The 7,500-nt window shown below is 34.8% G+C and overlaps 1 protein-coding gene across 1 annotated transcript in view; it reads right to left on the minus strand.

Annotated features, from left to right (window-relative positions):
- Positions 1-7,500, minus strand: part of LOC122258845 (potassium voltage-gated channel subfamily KQT member 1) — a 648,767-nt gene that overhangs the window by 168,294 nt on the left and 472,973 nt on the right. The window lies entirely within an intron of this gene.

Consider the following 7,500-nt stretch of genomic DNA (forward strand, 5'->3'; position numbering starts at 1 on the left):
TACTTATATCATCTCTATAAATATATATATATATATATATATATATATATAAAATATATATATATATATATATATATTTGTATGCTTATGTATATACATTTTGTATAATCTACATATATATATATATATATAATATAAATATATATATATATATATATATATATATATATATTATATATATATATATATACATCTCCACTTAATATTATATACATTAGAGTATATACATATAATATATATTAGTCTATATATATATATATATATATAATATATTATATAAATAAATATATAATGTCATAGATACTATTATATAATATCTACACACACACACAAATATACATATAAGTAATTAAGAAAACATCATGCCACAAAATTGCAAAGCGAAAACACTTTGGATTGCTTACGATGAAGGGAAAGTTTCTCTAAAAGTTCGAAACCGTAGCGAGTTTTTCCTTTCATTTTGTGGCGTGTTTTTATTACCTCTGCTATTGAGCAGTTATGTGTTAGTGTTTTTTTGCAATCATATTTTTATGTATCTATACAATATTTTATATATATCTATATATATATATATATATATATATGTTTTCTATATTCTATCATATCTTCTGTGAATCTATTTATCTATCTATCTATGTCTATCTATCTATGTATGTATATATGTGTATTATACATATATATATATATATATATATATATATATATATATATGTAAATATATATGGATTATATTGTATGCATATATATATATATATATCATATTTATATATCTATATATATCTATTTATAAATTACATACATATATATATATATATAAAATATTCTTATTATATATATTTATATATATATATTCTATAAAAATATCATATGTATTATAGTATATCATATATATACTATATATATTCTATCATACATATATCATACTATCATATAATATTATATATAATGTATGTATTATATATATATATATATTCTATAGCTATAATATAATATAAATATGCATATATATATATAATATATAGTTATAGTTATATGTATATAATATTATATATATATATAGTATTAAGTATATAATATAATTACTATATCATATATGCTATGTATGTCTCGTGTGTGTGTGTTTAAATAACTATAGTATATATATATATATAAATATCTTATATATTATATATACTATATATACTCATAAATATAATAGATGAGAGCGACTGAGAGAGAGAGAGCGCGAAAGATGTCGTATGACCAGGCCTCGATATGCGGTGTTAGGCTAAAGACGACGGAAAATGAGAAGGAGTAGAACCCAGGATTGATGGCTGGGGCAAAAACGAGAAACATTTGCCTTAAGTCTCCATTATTCGGGAAGACCTCCGGACGCCATACTGGACTGAAAGGGACGGGACTGAGAGTTGATGCTGTTGTCGAAGAGGCCTGAGGAGGAAGGATGAGAAGGCACACACTACACACACACGCAGACACATCACATACCACAGACACACACACACACACACAACACACACACAGACGCACACACACACACCACACAAAACATTTTGATTTTTGTAATATTTAGTACTTGTTATCTTCGGCAAGCTAAGTATTTATACCTTGATATTTTTTCTCGATATTATTCAATATAAAAGAAATTGGAGTCTGAAGTTCGAGATGCGAAGTACATCTATCTCTCTATATCTCACTTTCAATCAATCAATCTACTCTGCTCGCATCTATATAATGATCCATCAATCTATCCATCTCACCTATCCTTCAATGTTCTGTGTGTATGCTTCGCTTCTCGTGGTTAATGTGTGTGTATATGATACTTGGGATATATGTATATATTGATATATATTATAAATTATATATATAGTCTATTCCTATTATATATATATATATATATATATATATTTTATATATATTACCACTACACACAATATATGTAGTAAATATATAATATATTGTGATAGAATATACTAATACATCACTACTATACTCAATACTACCCCACTCATATATCCACCCTATCTTTCCTATATATATGATTATATAATATATTATATGAATGAACGTTAAGAAGTGTTTACTTTGTATGAATGAGACTGATATCTAAACATACCGCTAAGCATATGCTAGTTACATCTTTTGCGTTGTTTTAGGAGGATTTCAGTGCTCTTATATATTGCTACTTCTACATCTTGTACACTACTGTCTTTGGTTTATATTACCTATATATATATATAGATATATAAATATTATAGATATATATATATATATATATAATTTACACTATATATTTACACACACCACACAACACACACATATCATATATATATAAATATATATATATTTATATATTATATATATATATATATATATATGAAACATATATATGTTATAATATATATATATATATATATATATATATATAAATATATAATAAATATATAAATACTAGATATATGCGGTTGGCGGATGCCTGCTACTGTGGTGTGTTGGTCCTTCATTCATTCGATTTAATTAATACGTATAAAAGCGTACACTACATTAACTTTATTTTTGCTATACTTTGGTACATATCAATACTACACGCACCGCTCCATATATGCAAACCTTTTATACAGTGTTTACCTTTTCTCCCTTCCTCCCTCTGAACTGGCTAGAGGCATAGAATTTCCGTGAACTTTCCCTGAAATAACTTTGGTCATCATATCTATCTATTTCAAACAATGATGCTTTAAAACTTTCTATTTCACTAACGGTTTCATCCCCGATGTCTCTCTGAACATGTGTTTATTTGTCTGTTTTCGCATTATATAACCTTTTATATCTAAACGCCTTTTATTATCTCTCTATAGCACACATAGAATTCTACATCATACATGTGGTCTATATTTTTACAGAAGAAGAAGAAGAAAAAAAAACAACTTTACGAGGGGTAGGAAAAAGAAAGAAAGAAAAAAAAAAAAGGTTGAGAGGAAAAGACATAGAGGAACAAAAATAACTGAATGAGGAAAAGATGCAAACAAAGAAAGATGAGAGAGATACGCGGCTGCGAGAGGAGAGTTTCATGCATAAAAGAAATGGTTGTAAAATGGATGAGGGGACAAGGAAGTAGTGAAGAGGGATGATAGCGCAAGAGGGGAAAGGAATGTAGAGAGAAAGAGGGAAAAAGAAGATGACAAGAAAACAAGGTGATACGCAATTTTTTCTTTTTCACTTTGAAAATAGATAATTTTTATTCGGTTGATGGAATGAAATAGGACATATTAATAGATAAATAAACATATAAATACATACATACGTACATACATAGCAATATATATAGGAGGTATGATATATATTAATTGTTAATATACTATATATATATATATATATAGTATATATATATATATCAATATTATGTATGTATGTATATTTCCAACCTTCTAAAACGACATTATTATTTTTTGTTCTAAATCAAAGCTTAGATCTTGAGGTACCTGCTAGACCATTTGAAAATATTAATTGACTTCTATAAAGATCTGTTTCCGAATTTTGAAAATACACATGGGGACTGATATAAAATTACTACTTAAATGATATTTGATTATTATCATATTCTTGTTTCTATCACGATTTGTTCATGTATGCGTGTATGCGCGCGCGCGCGTGTGTGAATCTGTACATAGCCAGCACACTCATAACAGAATTTAAATACGCGAGAGAGAGAGAGAGAGAGGGGGGGGGGGGGACAGAGAGAGAGAGAGAGATAACGGGAGAAGGAGAGAGAGAGAGAGAGAGAGAGAGAGAGAGAGAGAGAGAAGGGGGAATTGCGGAGAGGAGGAGAGAGAGAGAGAGAGGAGAACGGAAAGGAGAGAGAGAGAGAGAGAGAGAGAGAGAGAGAGAGAGAGAGAGAGAGAGATTGACAGACAGACAGATATATAATTATATATATGTATATATATATATATATATATATATATATATATATATATATATATACATATATACACACAAATATAAACAGATAGATAGATAGACAGATGGATAGATGGATAAACAGGTAGATAGATAGATAGAGAGAAGCAGAAACAAACAAACAAACAAACAAAAACAAAAAACAACAACCCAAAACGAGCATGCCACCAATCTATCTATAAATATCAACGCAAAATCTGCATGGCGCATGACACAACAGTTTATAGGTCGTTCCGTTTATTTATGTGAACGAGCGGCGCAGCATTGGCTTTATTTACAGCTGGCACAGGAGTAAAAATACTCCAATGCCACTGAGAGTAATGAGGACCAAGGCAGAGAGGCGGCCTATTCCATTTATTATTTATAGGCTTATAAACAATGATGGGAATATGTATGCTGTGAGTGATAGATTGTGCGGATTATGTGGTTGCATTTCCTCCCCTCCCCCCCCTCATTCATGGCATTGCATTTTGTTGGTTCCTTGTGCCTGCAAAATCGATGTCATCAGTCACTCGAATGGGATTGTTATTATTATCAGAGTGTTTTTTTTGTTTTTTTTTCGTTATTTTTTCTTTTCTTTTTGTTTTCTTCTTTTTTTCCCTTTTTTCTTTGACTTGTTTTTTTTTGTTTTCTTTTACTCGTTTTTAAAATTTTCTTGTTGTTGTTGTTGTTGTAGCAGTTACTGTAGTGGTTGTTGTTGTTGTCCTTCTTCTTCTATCTGTCCTTCTACTACTATCACTACTTCTTCCTCTTCGTCGTCTGCTTCTTATTTTTTTTCCTTTTTCTTCCATTTCTGTCTTTCTTCTTTCTTCTTCTTCAACTAACATTTTTCTTTTTCTTCTCCTTTCTCTTCTTCCTCCTTCTTCTCCTTTCTCTTCTTCCTCCTTCTTCTTTCTGTTCTTATCCTTCCTCCTCCTCCTCCTACTGCTCTTCCTCCTCCTCCTCCTCCTCCTTCTGCTCCTCTTCCCCATCGCGCCCGCATTCCTCTCGGGCAGTCACGCTTTATTGCACCGAAATATGTAGCGCTTGCAAAGAGCTCAAGTACAATCACTTTCCATTCCCTGCCGCATATCCCTCCCCCCCTTTCTCTCCCCTTCTTCTCGTCTTCTTCTTCCCTGGTCTTCTCCTCCTCTTTCCTTCTTCCTCTTTTAACTACATACATTTTCCTCTTTCTTCCTCCTCCTTTTCGTCTCCCCCTTCTTATTTCTTCTCCCCGTATCTCCCTCCTTTTCTTCCTTCCCTCCTTCCTTCCAAAATTTTCCTTTCTCATTCCTTACTTCCCTCCTCTCTTTCTTCTCCTCTTTCTCCTTCCTTTCCCTTCCTTCTTCTTTCCGGCTCCTTCCCGTTCCTTCGTCTTCCCTGCAGCCTCTCTCTTCATCTTCTTGTCTTCCTGTCCTACTTCTACTCCTCTTGCCTCCTTTCTCTCCTTCTCCTCTTCTCCACCCCCCTCCCTCTTTCCTTCTCCTCCTCTTGCTCCCCCTTTCTCTCCGTCCCCTCCTCTTGTCCCTTCCCCTCCTTCTGCTTTTCCTCTGTTCTTTCCCCTTATCTTCCTCCACCCCCATCTCCTTCTCCTCCTCTCTATCCCTCCTCTTGCCCTCCCCCTCCCTCTTCTCTTGTGCCTCCTGCCCCTCCCCCCGTCTTCGTCTCCTCCTCTTGCCCCTCCCCCCTCTCTGCTTTTCTTCTCCCCTTCTCTTCTTCCTCGTCGCCGTGTGGGTAATGGCGCAGCTCGAGCATCGCAAGTGGCTTTATCACGAATGATAAACCGACAGTAGCGCCTTCCAGAAAACGGAACTCGAATTCACTCTTCGTTTTACGCCTCTTTCTCTCAGTTACCTCTTTTCTTCTCGGCTCTGGGTCGATTCGTTCTGTCTGAAATGGATTCTATTCAAATAGATTCTAATCAACACTTGCTATTTACGACATCCACTAACGCCGAGGTTAATTGCTATTGCCCAATTAAGTGTTTCAATACCACGGCTTGATCGGGCAGTTTCCCCGATAGCTTTTGTTTTTGAAGTTTCCCGCCATTTCTTCCCTCGATTTTTAGAGAAGTTGGTGACCCATTTCGGGGTATATAACCTTGTTGCCTCCACTTCCCCCCTATCCCTCCCCATACCCCCTCTTCTAACCCACCCACACCCCCACGATACCCCAGTCCCGCTGAAGACATAATTGAAAACGATTTCGATTCAGCAAACTTGTGTCGATGGAAATTCGGTCTAATGAATCGGCTTCGGGGAGGATGTTCTCGGAAAGGTCGGTGGTTCTTTTCGCTCTATTTTAATCTTCATTTTTTTTCTTTGAGATTAAACGGGATATATCTATTTTTAGGGAGATATGATAAGGGCAAATAGGATAAAGCTGGAGAAAAAAAAAACGTATTTTTTTGTAAGGAATCGGTGTGTTACAAAAATATCTATTATGACTAAAGCCCTAGTTAGTCACAACTCTTCTATTTTTTTCTCTTTTCATGAAAATTATGACAACAACTTTGCGAAAGAGATCTATTTTCCTCTTGAAATGATTTTCCCAAAAGTGATGCTCTTTACCATTATTTTCCCTTCTCTCCTTTTCTTCTCTCGACTGTACTTTTATGGTTAATGAGCTTCTAATTAAGACTGCGAAATATAAAGTCTCTTATATTGCTCAATATTCTGGTCTTATTATCAGGGTTCTGTTAAGGGGAAAGAATAATTTTATTTTCATTATCATTATCCTTTTTTTGCATATATAAGGATATATATGTATATCTATCTATCTGTCTATCTATCTATACCTATCTATCTATCTACTTATCTATTTATCTATATCTATCTACCTATGTATCTATTTATCTATCAATCAATCTATCTATCTATCTGTCTATCTATCTATCTATCTACCTATCTATCTATCTATCTATCTATCTATCTATATATACATATATATATACATATATGCTTCCTTCCTTCCTTCCGCCCTGCCCCTCCCTCTCTCTATCTCCCTCTGTTTCTCTTTCTCTCTCTCTTTCTCTCTCTCTCTCTCTCTCTCTCTCTCTCTCTCTCTCCTACTCAAACATCTCTCAATCACTCTCTCTCTCTCACTCTCTGCTTCGTATTTCTCTCTCTCTCCCTCCTCCCTCCCGCCCTCCCTCCCTCCCTCCTGCCTCCTTCCTCCCCCCCTCTCTATCTCTCCTCTTCTCTCTCTTCTCTCTCTCTCCTCTCCTCTCTCTCTCGTCTCTCTCCTCCCTCTCTATCCTCCTTCCCTCCTGCCTCTTCCCCCCTCTCTAATCTCCCTTGATTTCTTTCTCTCTCTCATTCTCTCTATCCTCTCTCTCTCTCTTCTCTTCTCTCTCTCTCGTCTCGCTGTCTCTCTCTCTTCCTTCTCCCTCTTTTTCTCTCTCCTCTCCCTCCCTCCTCCCTACGCCTCTCCCTCCTCCCTCCTCCCTCTCCTGCCTCCTTCCCCCCCCTCTATTCCCCCTTCTGTTTCTCATTTTTTCTCTTCTTCTCTTCTCGCTCTCTCTCTCTTCTTCTTCCTCCCTCCCTCCCTCCCTCCCTCCCTCCCCCC

Source organism: Penaeus japonicus, unplaced genomic scaffold, assembly GCF_977035675.1.
Source record: "Penaeus japonicus unplaced genomic scaffold, GWHDUDI00000001_assembly GWHDUDI00000035, whole genome shotgun sequence".
Taxonomy (NCBI): domain Eukaryota; kingdom Metazoa; phylum Arthropoda; class Malacostraca; order Decapoda; family Penaeidae; genus Penaeus; species Penaeus japonicus.